The 26683-nt window shown below is 43.7% G+C and overlaps 1 protein-coding gene across 2 annotated transcripts in view; it reads right to left on the bottom strand.

Moving 5' to 3' along the window:
- The window catches only part of LOC124798633 (G1/S-specific cyclin-E), a 176005-nt gene that overhangs the window by 133334 nt on the left and 15988 nt on the right, over positions 1 to 26683 (bottom strand). The window contains exon 1 of one of the 2 annotated variants that reach the window (XM_047262115.1): positions 3827 to 3976. The exons of the other annotated variant lie outside the window; for it this stretch is intronic. The gene's annotated coding sequence lies outside the window, so the exon portion shown is untranslated. Of the gene's footprint in view, positions 1 to 3826; positions 3977 to 26683 lie in introns of those variants that run through there. 2 annotated transcript variants of the gene reach the window in all.

Genomic DNA, 26683 nt, shown 5'->3' with positions numbered 1-26683 from the left:
TAGGTGACTATTACAACGCCATCTATCACAAAACGAAAAAAGTGGTCCAACTAAAACATTCATATTTCGTTATGTACTACACGAATATGTAATAAAAATGTGGATCCCTATTAAAAAAAAAAACACGCAGTTGATATCCGTTTGACCTATGGCAGCGCCATCTAGCGGGCCAACCATAGCGCCATCTGGTTTCCCCCTTCAAGCTAGACAAGTTTCGTTCTTTGTAATTTTTTCGTTTGACGCTTATTTCGTGAGATATTTGGCCCGGTCAGTATCAATGGACCACCCTGTATATACATATCAACAATTAGAGAGAGGGGTGCACAAACGGACACAGCTGTACATGTGGGACAGCCGTCCCCAGGGCTGCTGGGAGACGGCGGTGACCGACGTCTAGGACTCTAGACTGTGCCGCTTGTGGACTGAATACAGCAACGAGCAGTTGGCATCTTTCTTTCAAGTAGTGTGGATGCAGTTTCGGTTATAATGCGAAATGGTGTTTGCTCTCGACTGCTAACCTTTGGCGCGTATGTGAAATCGTCTTCTTACAATTTCCTTAGTGTTCATTTAAAGTAATTACATTGCGGCACCAGGAAAGCAGAATCCTAAGGTACTTTTAGAAACACGGTTTCAGTCACGGACTTCGTTATGTTACATGTGATGGTAGTCATCTTGCTTAGGTGGGGCTGGTGTAAATATGGGCCACTATTTAAACAGCGCAGTATTCCCTGGGGACTTGAGGTGCAGTTTCTCCGTTCGACGTTTCTGCTGTCCCTAATCTTAAGAAGAGAAACACTTGAGGAGCCAAAGCATCATCACGGTAACGCCGTAAGTTGAACAAGCCGCTTGACAAAAGCGCATTCAAATAGAGGCCTCAACTGACAGATGAGTCTTTCCGTAGTTGGAGGCCCGCTAAGGGCAGGACTGGGAAAATCAAAGGCCTTCAGAAAAAGAAAAATTCAACGCACGGAACGATAAGATTCTTCATCAGTCTCCCATGACCCTCCTCGTGTAGCTAGAATTTTTCCGAAAGAAAGTGTCTCTGAGTCAAAAACAAAATAAGTAGCCCATATTTGCACTTTCTCTGGACACCAACGATGTGGACACACCAGACACGAGGCATGCAACTTGCATGTTTAGTGATGAAAAATTCTCTCAAGATGCGGAGAAATGCAGGTTAAGTATGTGAGAACACTAAACAAAGCACCGGGGCTGAAAGAGCAGTTTACGTTTGAAGTTTCTGTAAATAATTTTTGATTTGACGTTCACTAAAAAATATTTATATGCAAGATGCTCTCTGTAATTTAGTATACCGTTTTTATCGCCTTATTCAGTTTTATTAACACATTTAAAAAGATTTTTGTGACTTTTGGGGAGGGTCCACATTTGCACAGCATTCTTTTAATGTTATTTTGCGAGTCTTTTGCGAAACTTCTTTTTCAAATATAAATAACTGATATTAATTATCTCGTATCTTTTAGTAAACTTGTTAAAGTTGTTAATGAAAATCAAAAAGCTAGAATTTTTCCGAAAGAAAGTGTCTGTGAGTCAAAAACAAAATAAGTAGCCCATATTCGCACTTTCTCCTCTATATTGTTCTGTGCAACAGGACAGTAAATCCAATGTTTCTTTACCAAACATTTCACGACCTCCAGAAAATGTTTGAAAGTGTTTTGCGGAATACAGAAGTATTGTACATAAAAACCTTGGAGCCGAGAGCGGAAAATGTTTGTATGAAACGGTACAATAATTATTTTCTTAAAACACTTAATTTCGTAATTATGACTTAGGTCCAGACTGCATATCTCGCAGCATCTGAAGTTCTGTACTGGATTTCGAAAGGAAATAGGAAATTACGGTTTAACGTCTCGTCAGCGAGCAGGTCATAGGAGCTTAATAGGAAGTTAGGCAATTAGGAAGGCTACAAGAAAAGAAAAAAATCTTTACTTCTACGTGGATTTAAACTCCACGAGATCCTGAATGTGAATGTAATATCGTAAACACTCCACCACGACGTTCGGAAAGGAAGATTAAAATCTAACGTCTCTTCGACGACCAGGTAACTTGAGACGGAGCTTACGCTCGGACTGATGAACGATAAGAAAAGAGCAGTCCCGTCATCGCTCTAAAATAATTTGGGGAAATTACGGTAAACTTTAATCCTAATGGCCGGACGGAGATTTGAACCGTAGTAGACCACCCCACTGCGAATCCTGTGTATCACCAACGTGCCACTTCTCTAGATACCTAGATCAGTAGACCTACAGAATTTATGACATATGTTATACTGTTCAAATGAATTACGCAAACAGAAAACGCAATGAAGAGAGAGGACAAAGATCGACAGATACGATTTAAGGTTGAATTAAATTAATTTTAATGAAGTGAATGGAGTCTGGCACAAGTTTTCATTTGTCACTAAATGTTCGTTACACTACCGGTTCAGTATTTTATCCATCTTCCGCAACTGTAGTTGTATTCATTGAAATAATCAACAACCAGTTGGACAAAAGAAATTTTATTTCCTTAACCGATTTCAGGTAATTAGAGCCCTTCTTCAGAAGGCTGTACAGAAATATATACCACAAATAAGTAGAAGTTAGCCAACAATATTAAAACTTAGGAGCGAAATACTTAATAGGAACGAAATACTTAATTTTTTAAATTTAGAACAAAAATGGTACACACTTGTAACTATAGCATTATTTGCGAGTGTCAAAAATAAGAAACGTGCTGTGTATTGCTGCGGTCCTTAAAAAATACAAGTACTGCATGAAATACAGTAATGAATCCATTAATACAAAAAGAGCTTGTAAATGATTACGTGTGGTGTATAGTGTCTGAACAAAAATGGAAGCCAAACAACAAATGCAGACATCATTATTTATCATTAGGTTTTAATGTATTACTTATTATGTTGCTTATGCGCCCTTACATTCTCGTTTATGCTTTATGACGACTATGGTTGTGTAAGGTTTTGTTTGATTATTTTGTCGTACTTTTACTCCCACTCGGAGTCCACGATGTCTGCACTTGTACTTTGGCTTCCTTATACCATTTCTGTACAGGCACTATGAACTACATGTAAGCATTTACGAGCTCTATTTGCATTAAGGGATTCATTATTGTATTACATGTGGTTCTTGTATTTTTTTAGGACCACAGCAGTATATTGCATGCATCTTATTTATGACACTCGCAAATGATGTGATGTGTATAAGTATATACAATTTTTTATCTTTAAATGTTTAGAATTTTTAAACTTTTCGTTCCTAAATTTTAATATTCTTATCCAACTTCTACTTATTTGTGGTATATTTTCCTGTGTATCCTTCTGTAGAAGAGCACTAAATGCCTGAAACCGGGCAAGGAAATAATTTTTTTTGTCGTCTGGTTGCTGATTATTTCAATAAATTACAGACTCGGTATTTCAGATCAGTTTTATCATATCATCCCCACATAATCTATTCCCCCAGTCACGCTATTCCCACACACCCTGTGGGAGAACCTCTGGCCGTGGTGTTCGGAAGTAATAGGAGGAAACAGCAGTGACAGTGAAAGCGTTAGGCATTTGGGATCAGATAGCCCAATAGAGGAGGCGACGGCTACGAAGAGCGGGGGATGCAGTCTAGCAGACTTTCTTATTTGTCACGAGAGTTTCATTACGGTTCATCACGTTTTCTTCACTTCTAGTTGAACATTTACACAGAGACCAAACTGGAAAGTGTGAAATTGCTGGAATATCTCGAATTGTCGCTCTCGACCGCCGTCAGATGATTCATTGACGCAAACGCCTCAGGACAAAACAAGCGCTTTGACTACATACCTGGATGATGCACTGGAGATGCTTTCCAGTCGCAAGGAGAACATCCTATGAAACGAGGAGTATGCTGCGTCCCCGTATGATCTCAGGTACAGCACATAGTGGAGTGTTTTCATGAGGCGCCAGCTTAGCGCTGAAGCGCTGCTGTAACAGTGTAGCGAGAACGCAGCAGGAACTTATAGCCCGTCGTCTGCCAGCTCGTCCGCTCGAATATCAGCGCTCGGTTCTTATCGCAGAGGTCCGCGACAAGAAAACCGCTAAGGCCTCCTCTCCTAGCGACTGTGCACACACGAGAAGGACCTCACAACAGAGTGAATAACTGCAACGATAAGCCGGAACTCAAAGGGTAAGTTTGACTAGGCGAATCGTCTATGCTGCAGCCTTTCTTCCTTGCTTCCGTTCGAAGGAAGTACATTTGTGTGACTGACAGAGAAAACAAATACTGCATAGATGGCACGGTAAAGCACAGGAAAAGCCATCTAGGCTGTACACCCATTCAGCGTCACATGTATCTCACAAAGCATGCAGTACATCATTAAAGACAGAACGGTGAAACAAAGACCCTCTAGTTCTATACTATTGCACTAATTTTTTCCACCCAATTCGGTTAATGTCGATTTTATGCAGAATTCTTAGGCATATTAGAAGTTCGAATGTAATAAACTTCCTTCAACTGAAAAGCTTTTGTCCTTTTGGACGATACCGTGCAAATTATGGATGAAGAACAACAGGCAGGTTCCATATTCATATATTTCCGGAAAGCGTTTTGCCATAATGCAGCGCTGCAGACTGTTAACAAAGCCCCCAGTATACGGAATAGAGGCTGCGCTATATGAGTGGCTCGAGGATTTTTAAGTATCTGGAACAGAACCTAGCGTCCGCTGCTCGTGGTCCCGCGGTAGCGTTCTCGCTTCCCCAGCACGGGGTCCTGGGTTCCATCCCCGGCGGGGTCAGGGATTTTTTCCTGCCTCGAGATGACTGGGTGTTGTTGTGTCGTCTTCATCATCATCATTCATCCCCATTACGGTCGGGAGGAAGGCAATGGCAAACCACCTCCACTAGGACGTTGCCTAGTAAAGCGGTGCGGGTCTCCCGCATCGTTCCCCTACGCTCTGTAAAGAAGCATGGGGCTTCTTTTCCATTTCAATAGAATCTAGTACATTGTCTTGGACGTCGAGTGTTCATCAGACATAGGGGTATTATCAGGAGTGGCCCAGGGAAGTGCGATAGTACCGCTCTAATTCTCTGTATCCGAGGTCTACTCGAAAAATTCCGAAACTTTTTCTACGCTTACCTTTTACTTATTGCGTATGGTCTCCTTCGAAATGCTCTCCACAATTGCCACAACGCTCCCAAAGCCGTTTCCACTTCCGGAAGCAGTTTTGGTATGCCTCTTGCTGGATCGCGCGAAGCACCGTCCGCGAATTATCTTTTGTCTCCTCTATGGATGGAAATCTTCGTCTACTTCAGTGGGTTTCCAGCTTTGGAAACCACTCCAGATCTGGAGGGTACGGAGGATGAGGAAACACGGTGATTTTGTATTCAGTTCAACAGTCACGCACCAGTAGGGACGAATGCGCGTGGTGCGTTATCGTGATGCAAGAGCCGCGAATTGTCTCGCCACATTGCAGGCCGTTTCCTTCTCACATTTTCTCGCAGACGTCGCAACACGTCCCGACAGTACCATCGATTAAGTTCGTCCCTGTGGCACGAATTCATGATGAACTAATCCTTTAAAGTCAAAGAAGACTATCAGGAAGGCCTTGACTTTTGACCTGACCTGACCTGACGAATTTTTTTTCGTCTTGGTGAACCTTTCCTGACGTATTGTGAAGATTGAACAGTTTAAGCACTCGTCACCGTAGGTTTTCTGCATCATTTGGTGTGTCTCTGTAAAGGTTTTCTTGAGATTCACACAAAATTTAATGCAGACCCGTTGCTCCTCTGACTCTGCCATCTCGAAATTCGCAAACTGTTGCGACACAACGTTCTGCTCAATACAGCACTGAACGATAGCTAACAGACATACAACAATGTAACTTCCGGCAGTTACACATTAAACACAGGCGTATGCAGGGATGTCAACCGCATTTCGCTGCGACACATCATCGGTGCGAAATTACAAATGATCCGGATTTTTTTGAATAGACCTCGTACATAAAAGGTCTCCCGGACAGGATGAACAACTACCTGCGGCTGTTTGCTGGTGATGCCGTAGCGTATAGCAAAGTGTCATCTTTGGGTAACTATAGGAGGGTACAGGATGATTTGAACACAATTTCTATTTGGTGTGCTGAGTGGCAGCATGCTCCAAATATGAGATAATGTAAATTAAAGCAGCTAAGTGGGAAAACAGCCCTGTAATGTTGGAATAATGGCAAAGCGATTAGAAAAGTTAGGAGCTCATAAGGTCGGTTGTAGGGAAGGCAAATTGTCGAATTCCCTTTCTTGAGAGAGTTTCAGGAAAGAGTAACCCATCTATAAAGGAGTCTGCGCATAGAACACTTGTGCGACTCACACTCTAGTACTGCTCGAGTGTTTGGGATCCCCAGCGGGTCGGATTAAAGGAAGACATCGAAGCCGGGCTGCTAGATTTGTTACCGGTAGATTTGATCAACAAGTGGGTATTACAGGAATGTTCCGTGAGCTTAGGTGGGGAGCCCTGGAAGGAAGAAGACGTTCTTTTCGCGAAATACTGTCAAGGAAACTAGAAACTGCCGCCATTATGCTTAAGGACCGCTTAGACAAGATAACAGAAATTCGAGCTCGTACGGAGGAGCAGAGGCAGTCGTATTTTCCTCTCTCCGTTTGCGAGTGAGACAGGAAAGGGTTCAAATGACCCAAAGCACTATGGGACTTAACATCTGAGGTCATCAGTCCGCTAGACTTAGAACTACTTAAACCTAACTAACCTATGGACATCACACACATCCATGCCCGAGGCAGGCTTCGAACCTGCGACCGTAGCAGCAGCGGGGTTGCGGACTCGGCCACAGCGGCAGAGGAAAGGGAACAACTGGTAGTGGTACAAGGAACCTTCCGTCATGCGCCGTATGATAGCTTGTGGAGTATGTATGCAGATGCAGATGTAGATGCTACACGTGTGCCCACTCCTGTCCTCATTCTCTTCATGCTACCTACAGTATATCGTGAGACTGAAGCCTCACGTCCTGCAAGTTAGGTCGTCGCAAGACAACGATTCGTACGTCTTCCTGTACTTAGATCTTCTTCTTAGCCCAAGTCCTTAGTGATTCGCTTGTTTGGCTTACTGGGGATGCGAATTTCATGCGGTTAATGCCTATGAGATCTTGATATGGTAAGTTCGCGTTTGTTCTTGATCTTATCGTTTTATGCATTATTTTCTAAATCTGGGGAGTTCGTTGTGCGCTAGGTCAGGAAATCGTACGCACTGTGTGGGCCTCCATTCTCCTGAAATTATTCCCATTCTCTCCTTCACGTGAACACTCACTCTAGCCAAATGGTTACTATTTTGAGCTAGCGGTAGAGCCACCATCGATTGTTCAAAGAACTTAGAACTAGCCATTGGGAGAGTGACCAAGAATTTCTTTCCGTGTTTTGCTCTTTGTCACATATTACGCACTCCACTGAGAAATGCACAATGTCCTCTCAACAATCCTGTTATCACAATTCGGTTATTCACTTTACCGGGTTTTCCGTCTTGTTAGCAGTTTCTCTGACGTGTTCCAGTGCTCACAGCAGTGGGGATACATGAGCACAGTCCTTAATGTACCACTGAAGGGAAAAGTCACAAGACGTAAGGGCAGACGACCTGGGCGGAGAAGGGATTAGAGTCACATCATCGTCACCGCTACGCCCAATCCAGTGATGCCGAAGTTCGTCGTTTAGGTAGCGACGAACATCGATGCTAGTCCGCCTCGGTAGCTGCGCGGTCAGCGCACTGGATTGCCCGCCGAAGGGTTCCGGGTTTGACTCCCGATCGCGTCGGAGATTTTCACCGCTCGCGGACTGGGTGTTGTGTCGTCCTTACGTTCCTATCGTCATAACTGACATTCCACAGTTGATATGGCTGTATGGAAACGTCCTGAATGCCAATAAATATATATATATTTTTTAATCGATGCTCCAATGAGAGTGTGGCCTGTCTTGAAGGAAGATTAAAGTCTCGTAATCAGCAGTCCGTTGTGAAAACAACCGCATCTGGAACATATTAAGATAGGAGGTACCCGTTGTAGGAGAAAAACGGCCTATACAGCATCTTCTGTGACACTGCACAGAAAACATTTACTTCGGTGAATCGCGTTCATGCGCCACAATTTAATGAGGACGTTCAGTGCCCCGAGTTTTCGCGTTGTGGCGATTAACGTTACCAGATAAATGGAATGTTGCTCCATAGCGAGCTTGGAATCTAAATGTTCTTTTCGCTTGCCACTGTGACTGTAGTTTTGTCACCAGGGTGCGACGGTGAATCCATATTTCGCTTACAGTCACATAACGGCGTTAGAAATGTGCATTTAATCCAGCTTCCTCCAACTAATACATAACTGTTCAAATTAACTCAGTTTAATTGTTCAGTCTAAATCGTCAAAGAGAATCAAACTTTAAATTCCTATCCACGGCTGATTTTGTTTGACGCATTTTTCTTTGATTTATAATGGGTAGAGCTCGACTATTTAATCAACAGGCCGGCCGATGTGGCCGAGCGGTTCTAGGCGCTTCAGTGTGGAACCGCGCGACCGCTACGGTCGCAGGTTCGAATCCTGCCCCGGGCATGGATGTGTGTGATGTCCTTAGGTTAGTTAGGTTTAAGTAGTTCTAAGTTCTAGGGGACTGATGACCTCAGATGTTAAGTCCCATAGTGCTCGGAGCCATTTGAACCATTTTTTTTAAATCAACAGCATTAAGCCATAACTCCATTAAGTAGTTAACATTCACTTGGAAAAGAGCACCACCGTAAGGCGGTCGACATATGGCACTGTAAGGTACGAAGTTTATGAATATGATATCTGGAGGTCACGTGTTTTAATTCCAGTTGATGATAACTTAAATTGGAACGATCACATAGATAATGTTGAGGGTAGAGCAAACCTAAGACTACTATTCATTGGCAGAACACTTAGAAGATGCAACAAGTCTGCTAAAGAGACTGCTTACACCACGCTTGTCCGCCCTATTCTGGAGTATTGCGGTGCGGTGTGGGATCCGCATCAGGTGGGACTGGCGGATGACATCGAAAAAGTTCAAAGAAGGGCAGCTCGGTTTGTATCACCTCGAAATAGGCGAGATAGTGCCACAGACACGATACGTGAATTGGAGTGGCAAAAATTAAAACAAGGGCGTTTTTCGTTGCGACGGGATCTCCTCGTGAAATTTCAATCACCAGTTGTCTCCTCCGATTGCGAAGACATTCTGTTGGCACCCACCTACACATGGAGAAATGATCATCAAGATAAAATAAGAGAAATCAGGGCTCGCACAGAAAAATTTAAGCGCTCGTTTTTCCCGCGTGCCGTTCGAGAGTGGAACGGTAGAGAGACAGCTTGAAGGTGGTTCATTGAACCCTCTGCCAGGTACTTCACTGTGGATAGCAGACTAATCACGTAGACGTAGATGTAGGGTACACGACTGAACCTTGAGTCTACGAAGTAGATAACGAAGTACAAACTAAGACAATGATGAAAAATTAAACACAAATTAACTTTTTAATACTCTTGATTCTTAGGGTAAATACTTAAATTTTTTCTTCCAACATTGTCAGAATGATGGTATCCGCGATTAAACGTCCTCCTGGTGTATTGCGAGTGTTTGTCGCGGAGCGGTGCCCGCATCTCGTGGTCGTGCGGTAGCGTTCTCGCTTCCCACGCCCGGGTTCCCGGGTTCGATTCCCGGCGGGGTCAGGGATTTTCTCTGCCTCGTGATGGCTGGGTGTTGTGTGCTGTCCTTAGGTTAGTTAAGTTTAAGTAGTTCTAAGTTCTAGGGGACTGATGACCATAGATGTTAAGTCCCATCGTGCTCAGAGCCATTTGAACCATTTTTTGTCGCGGAGCGGCCTCCACGATCTTGCTACCAGCTCTTCACAAAGTCTGACTTCCTCGCAATCGTCGCTAATTGGCAGCAGTTTTATGATCGTAGCTCCACAACAGAGCATTCCCCCCCCCCCCCCCCCCATAGCGTTGTGTGATAAACTTCGAGCGATTTGGTGTCCCCTACCTGCTGCGACCTTATTATGAGGTTGGTTTCTTTCTTTTTTGCTGTGTTCTGCATATATTTAGGATGTAAAGTGCCTATTTAGTACGTGGATGAGTCAAAGTGCGTGTTAGTCCACTTCTCAAACGCATTAGAGCAGCGATTTTGCGTGGCATCAATTCCGCAAGTCGTTTTTGGTTGTTGGAGCTACTAGGCACCAGTTGTTGTGTACGCACAGGTCAGGCAATCACTCCAAATTATGGACCGGTGGCTCGTGGGTACGAAGCTGGCACCAGATGTTGTCCCAGACCTCTTCCCCGGGTTTAGATCAGGCGAATTTGCTTGCCAAGACAACAGCATAAATTGTCTGTCATGTTCCTCAAACCATTGTCGCACGATTCTGGCCTATGACACGGACAATTAGCCCGCTGGAAGATGCCATCGCCGACATGAAGGATACAAGTGGTCCGCAGAATGTTCACGCAGTCCACAGCAGAGATAGTGACTTAGATCACTACCACAGGTCCCATGGTAACACAGTTGTATATCCACCGTAACATAACACTGCACTCGCCAGCCTGCGTCCGTGGAATGGAGGATGTATGGAGCAGTCGTTCGCCTGGATGACGTATCCTAATACGACCATCGAAGCGGTGTAACGATAAACATGATTCATCAGGCGCCACATTTCCATTGGTCTACGGTTCAATCTCGATGATACCATGCCCAAGGCAACCGTAACTGACGATGTAGGTGCGTCAATATGGTAATTTTAGGCTCTCCGCAAACGGAGCGACTCAAATGAAACCCATAGCCGATGGGAGTAGGTAAGCTGTCGACTGCGAATGTTTTCCCGTGTAGTTAAACAGGTACCCGCCAACGGCGCGAATGCAAGGTGACTCACCAGTTAAATCGCTTGCGACGTGTTGCCAACCAGCTGACGGCGACTCGGAGTCCGCATTGCCAAGCGATCTGAGTTGCCTCGAGTCCTTGAGCGCAGCTGTGTTTGATTTGATCCGAAGATGAACGAGCAGGTTGTGAGATTAGATTAGATTAGATTAGATTAGTTATTCATTCCATAGATCCATAAAAGAGGGAATCCTCCTGGGTGTGGAACATGTCAGATAAACACATAACAGAAATGTAATTAGAAAAACTTGAGTTTCATTAATTTTAATGATTCTCAGTCAAAAAACAGTAAAATTATGTGCATTAATTAAATTTAAACTTCTAATATTTACAGGTTTAATACTTAAATCTGCTTTCATTAAATCTTATCATTCAGACATTTGCTAGTTTCTTGGCTATTATTACCTAAGTATTGTCAAAAATTAAAGTAATTATTCATTTCAGTGATCCTCAGTTAAGAACAGTCAGATTATGTACAAGATTTGAAATTAAACTTCCACTATTTACAGACTTAAGACTTACATCTGCTTTCCATACCTCCATCATTCACACAGTAGGTAGTTACTTGGCTGTTACAACCAAGTATTGTCAAAAATTGAAGTATAATAAATTTTCATTAAAATGGTCTACTGCACTTACTGAGATACTTATGGATGTAATAGAAGGAGTTGGCCACCAAAATTATTTTAAATTATGTTTAAATTGTGCCTTGTCTGAAACTAAACTCTTAATGGTTGCTGGTAACTTATTGAAAATATGCGTTGCTGAATACTGGACTCTTTTCTGGGCAGGAGTAAGTGATTTTAAATCTTTATGTATATTGTTCATATTCCTAGTATTAATACTGTGTACTAAGTAGTTAGTTGGAAAAAGAGATGTATTAATTACAACAAACTTCATTAAGGAATAAATATACTGAGAAGCTGTGGTTAATATGCACAATTCTTTGAATATGTTTTGACATGATGTTCTTGGATTTACACTAGTCATTACTCTTATTATACACTTCTGTACTCAAAAAAAAATTTTCTGTTTGTGGAGTTACCCCAAAATATGATACCATATGACATAATGGAGTGAAGCTAAGCAAAATATGCCAGTTTTTTTATATTTATATCTCCTATGTCTGGCATCATTCGAATTGCAAACACAGACTTGTTTAGGCACTTTAGTAGTTCGTTAGTATGTTGCTCCCAACTGAATTTATTATCAAGTTGTAATCCCAAGAATTTTACACTCTCAACTTCTCCTATTTCCATGTTGTCATATTTTATACACACACCAGAAGGAAATCTCTTGTAAGTTCTGAACTGCATGTAGTGGGTCTTTTCAAAGTTTAATGACAATGAGTTGGCTATGAATCACTTATTAATGTCAGTAAAAATTTGATCAGCTGCCCTTTCTAAATTTATATTTGATTTACTATTTATTGCAATGTTTGTATCATCTGCAAATAAGACAAACTTGGCATCTGGTAATGTAACAGATGACAGGTCATTAATATACACAAGAAACAGCAGTGGACCTAGTATGGAACCTTGGGGAACACCAAACTATACTGCTTCAATTTGGTGAGTGATCACCTTTAACCCTATATTATTTGCAAAAGTAAAAGCTCATATAGAGTTCAGTAATCTCAATAAGACCCCAAATAACTATGACACAATTGTACACGACATTCTCTTTCATATTGAACACCACAGTCCTTTACTAAGCATGGTAATATTAGAGATGCCATTGCCATACTTTCTTACTTCAGTCTTTGAACTGTACAATATTCTTATATATGAGCATTAGATTTGCGCTGGAAGTGGACAAACGTCCCACTTTACACAACTGCGAGTTCCGAAGCTAATGCAGGAGATATTTGACAGAGAAAGTGTGGTGTGAAGTGGGAAATGAATTTCATGTGACACGTATGTTGTATGTTAACCGGGGAACCAGAAACGACGGAGAGGCTCCGTCCCCACCGCAGCCGCAGTGGTCCACAACCCCACGACGACGACCGCAGTCCACTTCACCCCTCCGCCGCCCCACACCGAACCCAGGGTTATTGTGCCCCCGGTGGACACCCCCAGGGAACGTCTCACACCAGACGAGTGTAACCCCTATGTTTGCGTGGTAGAGTAATGGTGGTGTACGCGTACGCGGAGAACTTGTTTGCGCAGCAATCGCCGACATAGTGTAACTAAGGCGGAATAAGGGGAACCAGCCCGCATTCGCCGAGGCAGATGGAAAACCGCCTAAAAACCATCCACAGACTGGCCGGCTCACCGGACCTCGGCACAAGTCCGCCGGGCGGATTCGTGCCGGGGACCAGGCAGGCGCTCCTTCCCGCTCCAGAAAGCAGTGCGTTAGACCGCTCGGCTAACCGGGCGGGCGGCACGTATGTAGTGTATTGTACATCTACTGTTCGAAATAAAATGGGAGCAAACGTATAAAAAATATAAATAATACTTGGAGTATTCTTTTGTGCGACTAGCAGCGTATGTCGTTCTGTAAAATTAAAATTGTCAATACGAACAGTGGAAATAGCCGAATAGCAACAGAAAAGGCTCAGATCTCCAGTACCTGTAAGCACAATCGTGGTGACATACAAATGATTTAACGCGCACAAAGCATCAACGCACTTCCGATTATATAAGTCTCAAGATATTTGGTTCTGTAAAATACACAAGTTTGAAATAACATATCCGGCCGCTGCGGCCGAGCGGTTCTAGGCGCTTCAGTCCGGAACCGCGCTGCTGCTACGGTCGCAGGTTCTAATCCTGCCTCGGGCATGGATGTGTGTGATGTCCTTAGCTTAGCTAGGTTTAAGTAGTTCTAAGTTCTAGGGGACTGATGACCTCAGATGTTAAGTGTCGTAGTTCTTAGAGCCATTTGAACCATTTTGAAATAACGTACAGTTTACTACAGCGACTTCTTATAGCACATCCATTGAGGTTTCTACAGTACCTTATTAACAAATTAAACATAATTCCCTCCGAAAAGAAGAAAGATTTTGGTTAGCTACAAAAATCATTACGAAACAAAGCAGCCTCTCTCCTAAGTGTACATCTTGGAAACAAAAACAGTGAAAATCTTTATCTCATGATGACGATTACCAGTCTCTAGTAGTGAGTATCCTCCTCACTCACGGATGAGTTCTCCCACTCAGTGAGGCAAGCTCTGGATGAAGCCATCAACTGTATCTTAAGGTATGAGGTCGCACTCCTCAATGGCAGCTTCACTGAGGTCCTGAAGATTCTCAGGTGGATTCGGACGCTCTGCAATGAGCACCGTCAATAGATCCCATGTGTGCTCAATTGCAGTCATGGCTGGGACTGTGCAGGCCAATGCATTCGGTTGATGTTGATTCTTTGAAGATACCGAGACCTCGCACTGCCATCGACTAGGATCAAGTTGTCTCCGATTTCACGTCTGTAGGGCCTTACAATCGTTTGGAGGACATCTTGGGTATACTGCGGGCCAGTCAAATTGCCGTACATGAGAATTAGAGGGGTCTGCCGCCTCATCATTATTGCCGCCCAGGACATTACACTTCCACCTGCAAACGGGTGGACTTCCTGAACGTATCGGCGTTCCTGTGTCGTCTAGGACTTCTCCAAATCCTAACATGTCTTGTGTCCGGACGCAGACCAATCCTTGTCTCGTCAGCAAACATGAAATTACTCCATTTTGCTGTGGTCCAATGTTCATTGGTCTTCTGGAATGAAGTCCACCCTGATGAAATCTTCTACGCACTGTTTGGACTGAGATACGAATCTCTGTTGCTCGGGTCAATTCATTTCCAATATTTCTGGCAGTTGGTGTTGAGCGGCTGCGAGCCGACAGTTGGAGGAAACGATCCTGCATTAGTGTTGTCACACGAGGACGACCACTTTGAGGTCTGTCGTTCACATTTCTCGCCTCTCTGTACTTTCTTCACACCTTAAATACACCGCTTTGACTGACATCTAATCGATGGGCTGCACTTTGCTGTGTATGACCTGCTGAAAGTAAAGCCGCTATCTGGACTCTATCGAAGTGTTGCATGGCGCTACGTGGCATGCTACTGCAGTCGTGAACACAAACTGAATGAAGCTGTTTTTTGATACTGGACTGTTCTCCGTGTGTTGCTGCGGCAGCAGTATGTTTACATGACTGGAAAACGGCCACAAAGCATGTTGTTGTTGTGGTCTGCAGTCCAGAGACTAGTTTCATGCAGCTCTCCATGCTACTCTATCCTGTGCAAGATTCATCCTCTCCCAGTACCTACTGCAACCTACATCCTTCTGAATCTGTTTAGTGTATTCATCTCTTGGTCTACCTCTACGATTTTTACTCTCCACGCTGCCCTGCAATACTAAATTGGTGATCCCTTGATGCCTCAGAATATGCCCTACCAGTCGATCCCATCTTCTAGTCAAGTTGTGCTACAAATTTCTCTTCTCTCCAATTCTATTCAATACCTCCTCATTATTTATGTGATCTACCCATCTAATCTTCAGCGTTCTTCTGTAGCACCACATTTCGAGAGGTTCTATTCTCTTCTTGCCTAAACTATTTATCGTCCACGTTTCACTTCCATACATGGCTACACTCTACACAAATACTTTCAGAAACGACTTCCTGACACTTAAATCTATACTCGATGTTAACAAATTTCTCTTCTTCAGAAACGCTTTCCTTGCCATTGCCAGTCTACATTTTATATCCTCTGTACTTCGACCATCGTCAGTTATTTTGCTCCCCAAATAGCAAAACTCATTTACTACTTTAAGTGTCTCATTTCCTAATCTAATTCCCTCAGCATCACTCGACTTAATTCGACTACATTCCATGATCCTCGTTTTGCTTTTGTTGATGTTCATCTTATACCCTCCTTTCAAGGCATTGTCCATTCCGTTCAACTGCTCCTCCAGGTCCTTTGCTGTCTGTGACAGAATTACAATGTCGTCGGCGAACCTCAAATTTTTTATTTCTTCTCCATGGATTTTAATTCCTATTTCGAATTTTTCTTTTGTTTTCTTTACTGCTTGCTCAATATAGAGATTGAATAACACCGGGGATAGGCTACAACCCTGTCTCACTCCCTTCCCAATCACTGCTTCCCTTTCATGTCCCTCGACTCTTATAACTGCCATCTGGTTTCTGTACAAATTGTAAATAGCCTTTCGCTCCTTGTATTTTACCCCTGTCACCCTCAGAATTTGAAAGAGAGTATTCCATTCAACATTGTCAAAAGCTTTCTCTAAGTCTACAAATGCTAGAAACGTAGGTTTGTCTTTCCGTAATCTATTTTCCAGTTTTTCCATTCGTCTGTAAAGAATTCGTGTTAGTATTTTGCAGCCGTGGCTTATTAAACTGATAGTTGGGTAATTTTCACAACTGTCAACACTTGCTTTCTTTGGGATTGGAATTACTATATTTTTCTTGAAGTCTGAGGGTATTTCGCCCGTCTCATACATTTTGCTCAGTAGATGGTAGAGTTTTGTTAGGCCTGGTTCTCCCAAGGCTATCATTAGTTATAATGGGATGTTGTCTACTCCCATCATATCAATAGTAAACACCATCCAGTTTATGGGATCTAACTGGATGATGCATGAAGTGCCTAGGTCAATGAGACCTCTGGTAAAGTAGACTACATTTTACGATAGTATTTCAAACTTTTGCTGAGCAGTGTAGAAGTAAATGCTTGCTATAGCGGAGAATATCAACTGTGCCAAATCGCTGTAGCAGTGTTCAGTCATTCGATAAAAAGTTATGAATTTCGAATCTGTCTGTTACATCTCCTTCAGTTTATGTTTCTTTGGATGAACTGACGAATCAAGAATTTTCTTCGTTTTCTCATTCGTGTTTATTAATGGAGAACCACATCTTCCTCTGAGTTTGAATCTGTGGCCGACAAGCCGAGTGTAGCCAAAAGATACTCCGCTGCGACCAACCGTATTTCCTTTCCTCCGAGCTAGCACACGGCACCTGCAGTTTCTCATTTCAGAGTTGCGCCGTGCGCGGAATAGCGTGCAGCTGCACGTTGCGTTTCTCTTCAGTCCCCTCTGTGCAGACGTTCTTCGTCTGCTGCAGAGCCTCATGTTCCACAGTGTGTACTGAACGACGTGCTCTAAAAGACTTGCGCCTGCACCATCGTTGTACTCGGCCGTCCATATGACACAGATTACATTCTGTGCTGCTTTGCAGAGCTGGCAAGTCTGCAACATCCGCTTTCTGCGATGAGGCTTGACAGCCAACATCTTAGTGCCTACTCATATATGGAAACCGGTTGGAGGTCGGTGGGACCACGGGTAGGGGCTGAAGTGTCGGGCGTCACCACACGGAACGACTGAAAACAAATACAACGGGCCGGCAACCTAAACCGGCAGCTGTCTGCCGACTGGCTGAAAACGCGATTCTTTTCTAAAGGTATTTCTCTGGAATGTAGGCTTGTACGCGAGGGAAAGGTGTACCATAAACAGTTCAGGGAAGGAAGAAAATAAAAGCTTTTGAAATGTGGTGCTACAATTTGTACAGAAACCAGATGGCAGTTATAAGAGTCGAGGGGCATGAAAGGGAAGCAGTGGTTGGGAAGGGAGTGAGACATGGTTGTAGCCTCTCCTCGATGTTATTCAATCTGTATATTGACCAAGCAGCAAAGGGAAGAAAAGAAAAATTCGGAATAGGTATTAAAATCCATGGAGAAGAAATAAAAACTTTGAGGTTCGCCGATGACATTGTAATTCTGTCACAGACAGCAAAGGACTTGGAAGAGCAGTTGAACGGAATGGACATTGTCTTGAAAGGAGGATATAAGATGAACAACAACAAAAGTAAAACGAGGGTAATGGAATGTAGTCGAATTAAATCGGGTGATGCTGAGGGAATTAGATTAGGAAACGAGACACTTAAAGTAGTAAAGGAGTTTTGCTATTTGGAGAGCAAAATAACTGATGATGGCCGAAGTAGAGAGGATATAAAATGTAGACTGGCAATGGCAAGGAAAGCGTTTCTGAAGAAGAGAAATTTGTTAACATCGAATATAGATTTAAGTATCAGGAGGTCGTTTCTGAAAGTATTTGTATGGAGTGTGGCCATGTATGGAAGTGAAACATGGACGATAAATAGTTTAGAAAAGTAGAGAATAGAAGCTTTCGAAATGTGGTGCTACAGGAGAATGCTGAAGATTAGATGGGTAGATCACATAACTAATGAGGAGGTATTGGATAGAATTGGTGGGAAGAGGAGTTAGTGGCACAACTTGACTAGAAGAAGGGATCGGTTGGCAGGACATGTTCTGAGGCATCAAGGGATCACCAATTTAGTATTGGAGGGCATCGTGGAGGGTAAAAAACGTAGAGGGAGACCAAGAGATGATTACACTAAGCAGATTCACAAGGATGTAGGTTGCAGTAAGTATTGGGAGATGAAGAAGCTTGCACAGGATAGAGTAGCATGGAGAGCTGCATCAAACCAGTCTCAGGACTGGAGATCACAACAACACTATAATAGTTAAGATTAGATGGAGAGATCGAACAACTAGTGAGCAGATACTGAATCGAACAGGGGCAAAAGGAATTTATGGAGCAATCTGACTAAAAGAACGAATCGGTAGATAGGACACGTTCTGAGGCATCAAGGAATCGTCAGTTCAGAAAGGAAAGGAAAGCAGCGTGTGTGTGAGTGTGGCAAAAAACTGTGAAGGGAGACCTAGACTTGAATGCAGTAAACGGACTCAGATGGATGTAGATTGCAAGAAGACGTCTGCACAGTATAGACTAGCGTATGTAAAAATAGGTGAATGTAAAGTAGCATGGAATAAGAGAACGGAAATTTACAGTAGAACTAAATGGGAGAGCGAGCCATCACAAGGTTCTGAAAAATGGAATACCGCAAGGGTCAGTTTTTGCAACATCTCTCTTCAGTCTCTATATGTCTGACATCATAGTTTTAAATTCACAGATCTTTGCATACGACGAAACAGTAGTACAAGCAAAGTCTTTCGAGAAATTAGAAGAATTACTTAACGCTTATGCAGAAACCCTGATGTCGAAACCCTTGCAAAATACTACAGTGAGTGGCATTTAATCATCAACCCAACAAAAATTGTAATTAGAGTAATGCACCTAAACAAAAGGAAAGCAAACAGAGAACTAAATCTAAATGCAATGGTCTAAGCAATTAGACACGACTGAGCTCTGCCTCTTGGAAGACGTAGTCCAGAAAATGAAAACAAGAAATAATATAATAGAAAAGCTAGCAGGAACAACCCGGGGCAGCTCAGCGGCTACAGCACGCAGTTCAGCGTTGGCTCTTGTACATAGTGTTGGTGATTATTGTGCGCTAATGTGGGCCAGGCGTATCCACACAAAAAAGGTTGACATCCAGTTCCATGAAACCATGGGGGTAATCTCGGGACCACTGGTGTAAGCACCATTCCTTGGCTTCCAGTTCTAGCACGTATTAAACCTCCAAGTATCCGACGACAAACAGCACCCCATCGGTTAGCTAAATCAGTCAGAGACAATCATACCCTACCCATACACCAATATTTTCTCAAATCTGGATAACCGTTTAAGACGGATGAAGTAATACCCAAGGATTCGAAGACCGGTTGGAGAGAAGGGTGGCAGTGAATAGTCCTGATGAACAGCAGTCCGTTGCCTGACCCAACAGTGCAAGAGCCGGTTCAAAATGGCTCTGAGCATTACGGGACTTAACTTTTGAGGTCATCAGTCCCCTAGAACTTAGAACTACTTAAACCTAACTAACCTAAGGACATCACATACATCCATGCCTGAGGCAGGATTCGAACCTGCGACCGTAGCGGTCGCGCGGTTCCGGACTGAAGTGCCTAGAACCGCTCGGCCACACCGGCCGGCTGCAAGAACCGGGATTTGACCTGCTAAACATTGGACTACACTGAACAGACCGCGAACCGGATTTGGACCAGGCAGACAATTAAATGGTCAAATAGGGTATTGTCGAAGATCCCAATTGTGACTATGGAATGGAACAGACCATGGACCATAGTTTAAGTTATGATGTGTACGGTTTTCCTGATGAATGTCGTAACGAAATTAACGAAATCCACATATTTACAGGCAACGCCAAAGATTGACTACAAAAGTCCATTTTTATATTGTAATTGTGTATATTTGTGTGCATTGTTGCTTTTTGTTTCATTTAAAACTTATTTTCTATAGTCTAGCTGTCGAACTCAAAATAATAAATAAGTAACATAGAAGAAACGGACGTATACAACGTGTAAACAAACAGTTAAACAATTTCTGTGTGCACAGTTTGTGTCTTCGCTGTAGACGTTTCGTGAAAACGTTCGGATAACATCATAACAAGTGTTTTGTATTGATATGTAAATTAATTATCAATCCCTTTAATGCAGTGGTTACAGGGAGTAGCATAATGGTTACAAATAGATAAATCGCAAGTTTGGAATGTTGCCTGCCATTATATGCCCGAAGGGCCAGCTACATAATCGCTTTCTTGATTCCTTTCGAGCCGGCCGGAGTGGCCGTGCGGTTCTAGGCGCTACAGTCTGAAACCGAGCGACCGCTACGGTCGCAGGTTCGAATCCTGCCTCGGGCATGGATGTACGGGTTGTCCTTGGGTTAGTTAGGTTTAATTAGTTCTAAGTTCTAGGCGACTGATGACCTCAGAAGTTAAGTCGCATAGTGCTCATGGCCATTTGAACCATTTGCCATTTGATTCCTTTCGATGTGAAATTTCCTCTCACTTGCGGTTTCTTTAATCCCTGGAGTATGTGCGAGCGATATCCACTGATCAGTTAGAACATTATGACCACCTTCCTAGTAGCCGATATGTCGAACTTTGGCACGGATAACAGTGGCGGCGCGTCGTGTCATGGAAGCAGTCGGGCCTTGGTAGGTCGGTGGAGGGATTTGGCACCACATCTGCACACACAAGTCACTTAATTCCCGTAAAAATCCGAGGAGAAGGTGATGAGCGCTGACGCAGCGTTCAGTCACATCCCAGATGTGTTCGGCCGGGTTCAGATCCGGTGAGTTTGGGGGGGGGGGGGGGGGGCAGCATATCGATTGGAACTCGCCACTGTGATCCTCGAACCACTCCATCACACTCCTGGCCTCGTGAAATGGCGCATTATCTTGTTGAAAAATGTTCGTCATGAAGGAGTGCACGTGGTCCGCAATCTGTGTACGACTCTCCTTGGTCCTCATGGTGCCTTGTACGAGCTACAATGGCTCCTTGGATGCCCAGGTGAATGTTGCCCAGAGCATAACGGCTTGTCTCTCTCCCACAGTGCAGGTGTCAAGGAGCCGTTCCCCTGGAAGACGATGAATTCGCGGCATCTCATCGGAATGATGAAGAAGGTATCGGGATCGCCAGACCATGCAACGCTCTGCCACTACGCCAGCGTCCAATGTCGATGATCACGAGTCAATTTCAGTCGAAGTCGTCGATGTTGTGGTGTAACGTTGGCACATGCATGGATCGTCGGCTGCGGAGGCCCATCGTTGGGGATATTCGGTGCACTGTGTGTTTAGACACACTTGCACTTTGCGCAGCATTAAAGTCTGATGTTAATTCCGCCACAGTTCGCTGCCTGTTCTGTTTCACCGGTCTGTCCGGCCTGCGACGTCTGACATCTGTAATGAGCAGTGAACGCCCAACCCCACGAATTCTGGACGTTGTTTCACCTTGGTTTCGCTACGTGTTGAAGATACTCACTATATCTACATCTACACATACATCTACATGATTACTTTGCTATTCACAACAGCCTGGCAGAGGGTACAATGAACCACCTTCGGGCTGTCTCTCAACCGTTTCACTCTCGAACGGCACGTGGGAAAAACGAGCACTTAAATTTTTCTGTGCGAGCCCTGATTTCTCTTATTTTATCGTGATGATAATTTCTCCCTATGTAGGTGTGTGCCAACAGAATGTTGGAGGAGAAAAGTGGTGATTGAAATTTCATGAGAAGATCCCGTCGCAACGAAAAACGCCTTTGTTTCACTGATTGCCACTCCAATTCACGTGTCATGTCTGTGACACTATCTCCCCTATTTCGCGACAATACAAAACGAGCTGCCCTTGTTTGTACTTTTTCGATGTCATCCGTCAATCCCACCTGATGCGGATCCCACACCGCACCGCAATACTCCAGAATAGGGCGGACAAGCGTGTGGTGTAAGCAGTCTCTTTGATAGACCTGTTGCACCTTCTAAGTGCTCTACCAATGAATCGCTGTCTTTGGTTTGCTCTACCCACAATATTATCTACGTGATAGTTCCAGTTTAGGTTATTTGTAATTGTAATCCCTAAGTATTTAGTTGAATTTACAGCCTTCAGATTTGTGTGACTTATCGCGTAATCGAAATTTAGCTGATTTCTTTTAGTTCTCATGTGAATAACTTCACACTTTTCCTTATTCAGGGTCAATTGTCACTTTTCGCACCATACAGATATCTTTTCTAAATCATTTTGCAAGGCGTTTTGATCATCTGATGACTTTACAAGACGGTAAATGACAGCATCATCAGCAAACAATCTAAGACGGCTACTCAGATTGTCTCCTATCTCATTACTATAGATCAGGAACAATAGAGTGTCTATAACACTTCCTTGGGGAACGCTAGATATTATTTCTGTTTTACTCCATGACTTTCCGTCTATTACTACGAACTGTGACCTTCCTGACAGGAAATCACGAGTCCAGTCGCACAACTGAGGCGATACTCCGTAGGTACGCTGTTTGGTTAGAAGACTCTTGTGAGGAACTGTGTCGAAAGCCTTCCGGATACCTAAAAATATTGAATCACCCTGTCGATAGCACTTATTACTTCATAAGTATAAAGAGCTACTTGTGTTTCAGAAGAACGATATTTTCTGAATCCCTGCTGACTACGTGTCAATAAATCGTTTTCTTCGAGGTACTTCATAATGTTCGAATACAGTATCTGTTCCAAAACCCTACTGCAAATCGACGTTAGTGATATAGGCCTGTAATTCAGCGGATTACTCCTACTTCCATTTTTGGGTATTGGTGTGACTTGAGCAATTTTACAGTCTTCAGGTACGGATCTTTCTGTGAGCGAGTGGTTGTATATAATTGCTAAATATAGAGCTATTTTATCAGCATACTCTGAGAGGAACCTGACTGATATACAATCTGGACTGGAGGCCTTGCCTTTATTAAGTGATTTAAGCTGCTTTGCGACACCGAGGATATCTGCTTCAATGTTTCTCATCTTGGCAGTTGTTCTTGATTGGAAATCAGGAATATTTACTTCGTCTTCTTTGGTGAAGGAGTTTCGGAAAACCGTGTTTAATAACTCTGCTATAGTGGCATTGTCACCACCGTTGTTATCGCGCAGAGAAGGTATTGATTGCGTCTTTCCACTGGTGTCCTTTATGTATGACCAGAATCTCTTTGGGTTTTCTGTCGGATTTCGAGACAGAGTTTCGTTGTGGAAATTATTAAAAGCATCTCGCATTGAAGTACGCGCCATATTTCGAACTTCTGTAAAACATTGCCAGTCTTGGGGATTTTACGTTCTTTTAAGTTTGGCGTGCTTTTTTCGTTGCTTCTGCAACAATGATCTGACCCGTTTTGTGTACCCTGGGGGATCAGTACCACCACTTATTAATTTATGTGGTATATATCTCTCAAATGGTGTCCGTACTATCTCTTGGGAATCATTCCACAACTTTTCTATGCTTACATGATCAGATCGGAAGGAGTGAAGACTGTCTCTTAAAAAGGCGTTAAGAGCATTTTTATCAGCTTTTTTTTTAGATAGATATACTTTGCGTTTCTTTTTTATGGTTGTAGGTGGTACGGTATCCAGCCTAGCAGCAACTGCCTTGTGGTCGCTAATCCCTGTATTCGTCACAGTACTCACTATTTGTCCAGGATTATTTGTTGCTATAAGGTCAAGTATGCTTTCGCAACCATTTACGCTTTGACTGGGCTCATGAACTAATTGTTCAAAATAATTTTCTGAGAAAGCATTCAGTACAATTTCATCACTCCTCGAACACCGGACAAGTCGTGAGTTTCCTAAATGCTCGTGCCGAGCCTCCGGGGCATCACAGTCTGCCTTCGGTCAAACGCAGATGGATCGCTCACCTTCCCCATTCTACATGCGTATAGCATGCTCACTGGATACTACATGCAATGTGCGTGTGTCTGGCGAGCAGTCATTCCTCGTCAGGTGACTGCTGTCGCCAGGACGGGTTTATATCTATAGCAGGTCGGTAGTCATAATGTTCTGGCTGATCAGTGTAAGTCGAATTTTTTATTATTTTGCAGTTTTCAATTTAATTTCAGTTACATACCGGCGGATATTATTATTGGGATCCTAGCAGAGCTCTACAAGCTCTTCACAACGATATCCGGATCGGTGTCCTAGCTGTAGTCGAGACATTGGAACTAGATCCCTGACAGCTCCCAGCGCTAACGGCTGCAGAAAACAAAAGCAGCCGTTCACAGAGCTGCGGTAACACTGAGGCGTTACCATAAAGACCTTTACGAAATCGCGCTGCATTATTGGCTGAGGCTGGCCCACGAAGCCGTCGCGCCCAGCCCACTGCAGCTGTCAGAGATCATTTTAGGCCGAGCGTTTCCACGCTACTTTGTAACAGACAAGCGAATGTGCCTACACTGGTAAGATGACGTTACAGGGAAAACAAACAGTGCGCGAATGAAATGTACAGTCATGATCCATCCATTGTTGAGTCAACCACTGTTCAAACATTATTAGTTTTGTAGTTATTGGCGATTGAAACATGACGGAATTTTGTCACACAAGAAAGTTCGACCATCCAGCGAACAGACATTTTCACCCCAAACAAAGAAAACTCTAGCGGTGAACGTAGTCTCATATCGTGCTTAGCCGGAATTGATAAAGGGTTGACGCGCAGAAGACGAAGCAGTTTCGCTGTTAGTCTCTAGGGATTTAATTGCTAATAAGAAAATACAGACCATTCGTCTCTTTATTTCAAGTATCACATACATAATTTTGCTTTCCTGAGTTTCTCAGTAACAGAACTTTAATTGACAGTGATCATTGCAGTTACGAGATTTATTAGCACAGAAGTTTTGTGGATGTCTCAATTGTTTAAAGCACACAATGTTGCTAGTAGTTTGAGTTTTATTTTTTAACTAGCATAGCAGCAGCAGCTGCAGTAATTTGGAGGTAGCAGCAGCACAACATTTATTTATTGCACAAACAGGTACTCCATTTGTAATTTACTTGTGATACAATTAACATTTCAACAATGACATACTTTTCAGACAGGACATTTTTGGTAGTTATTTATATTTCGTATTTTTTTCGCAGGTTGCTTGTAGTATTGCTAACAGGACAGTTTTCTTAAATTTAACAGAACTGACTGTACTCTCGCACAGGGAGTTGCAGTACACTATTTAATGTTGCATTTCTGATTGAGTTTTGCATTGCTCATCACTTCTCAAGAATTACGAGATTACTTAGGAACTTAAATACTAACTTTTTCTCTAATCAGGATTTCAACTTCACATTACCACACCGACAAAATACCAGTAAATATAACTACACATTACCATACAACAAAAACAAATTAACTACTTTCAACACTGGACTCTCATTGGGGAGGTGCAGGTATAAAATCGCCTTTTGGCCATCGGGATTTAGGTTTCCTACACTTCCCCTTAATTGCTTGACGGGAATTCGAAAAAGGCACGGCCTTTCTGCTTTCCCATCCGTCCCCAACCAGCGCTCGTTCACCGTCTCTAATAACGCCGTCGTCGACGACGCCAACGGGAAGTTAGACACACTTCTTCCTTTCTTTCTTCACTCTTCTAACAGCTCGGTATAAGTTAGAACTGCACGTCAATAAAAGATAACGACCGACACACAGGACGGGAAAGTAAAAACTTTGCGAGTGATCGGCATGTGGGCAGGTAAAGAGTCGCGGCGCTACATATGTATGAGGGGTGTCCGGGACCGTCAGTAGCAGGCGGTGCCCTGGCCCGGCCTAAGCGGCAGGCTGGACTGGTTTCTCAGCGGAAGGGGCGCCTCCCCGGACTTCCCACGGCCAGGGGGAGGTTACCGCGGGAAGCGCTTTTGCAGCAGCGGAAGCTCCAACGACAAAAAACCATACGGGCAGGTTTGCTGCCGGCTGCGGTCGCGGGGTTGCGCTTCGACACGCAGGGTTCTTGGCAAGCCACCAGTGCACGACTCTTCACAGACGACGCAGTTATCCGATTTACAAACTACAGTAATATCAGATCTGGTCAGCGAACAGATGCATTCCTAATACAGGCGTGTGCAAAACTTGTAGTTGAAAGTAGTGTATCACGGCCAAGTAGCATAGCTCGGTCGAACTGCGACTAAACATACAGTGAGTAACGTTAATATTGGCCCGCCCTGTTAGCCGAGTGGTCTAAAGCACGGCTTTCCGTGCAGGAAGGAGCGCCTGGTCTCCGGCACGAATCCGCCCGGCGGATTTGTGCCCAGGTCCGGTGAACCGGCGTCTATGGATGGTTTTTAGGCGGTTTTCCATCTGCCTCGGCGAATGCGGGCTGGTTCCCCTTATTCCGCCTCAGTTACACTATGTCGGCGATTGCTGCGCAAACAAGTTCTCCACGTACGCGTACGCCACCATTACTCTACCACGCAAACACAGGGGTTACGCTCGTCTGGTGTGAGACGTTGGGTCCCTTGGGGGGGGGGGGGGGGGGCGGTCCACCGGGGGCCGAACCGCACAATAACCCTCGGTTCGGTGTGGAGCGGCGGAGGGACGAGGTGGACCGCGGTAGTCGTCGTG

The sequence above is a fragment of the Schistocerca piceifrons genome, chromosome 5 (genome assembly GCF_021461385.2).
Source record: "Schistocerca piceifrons isolate TAMUIC-IGC-003096 chromosome 5, iqSchPice1.1, whole genome shotgun sequence".
Lineage (NCBI taxonomy): Eukaryota > Metazoa > Arthropoda > Insecta > Orthoptera > Acrididae > Schistocerca > Schistocerca piceifrons.
This window is presented reverse-complemented; position numbering and strand designations above follow the sequence as displayed.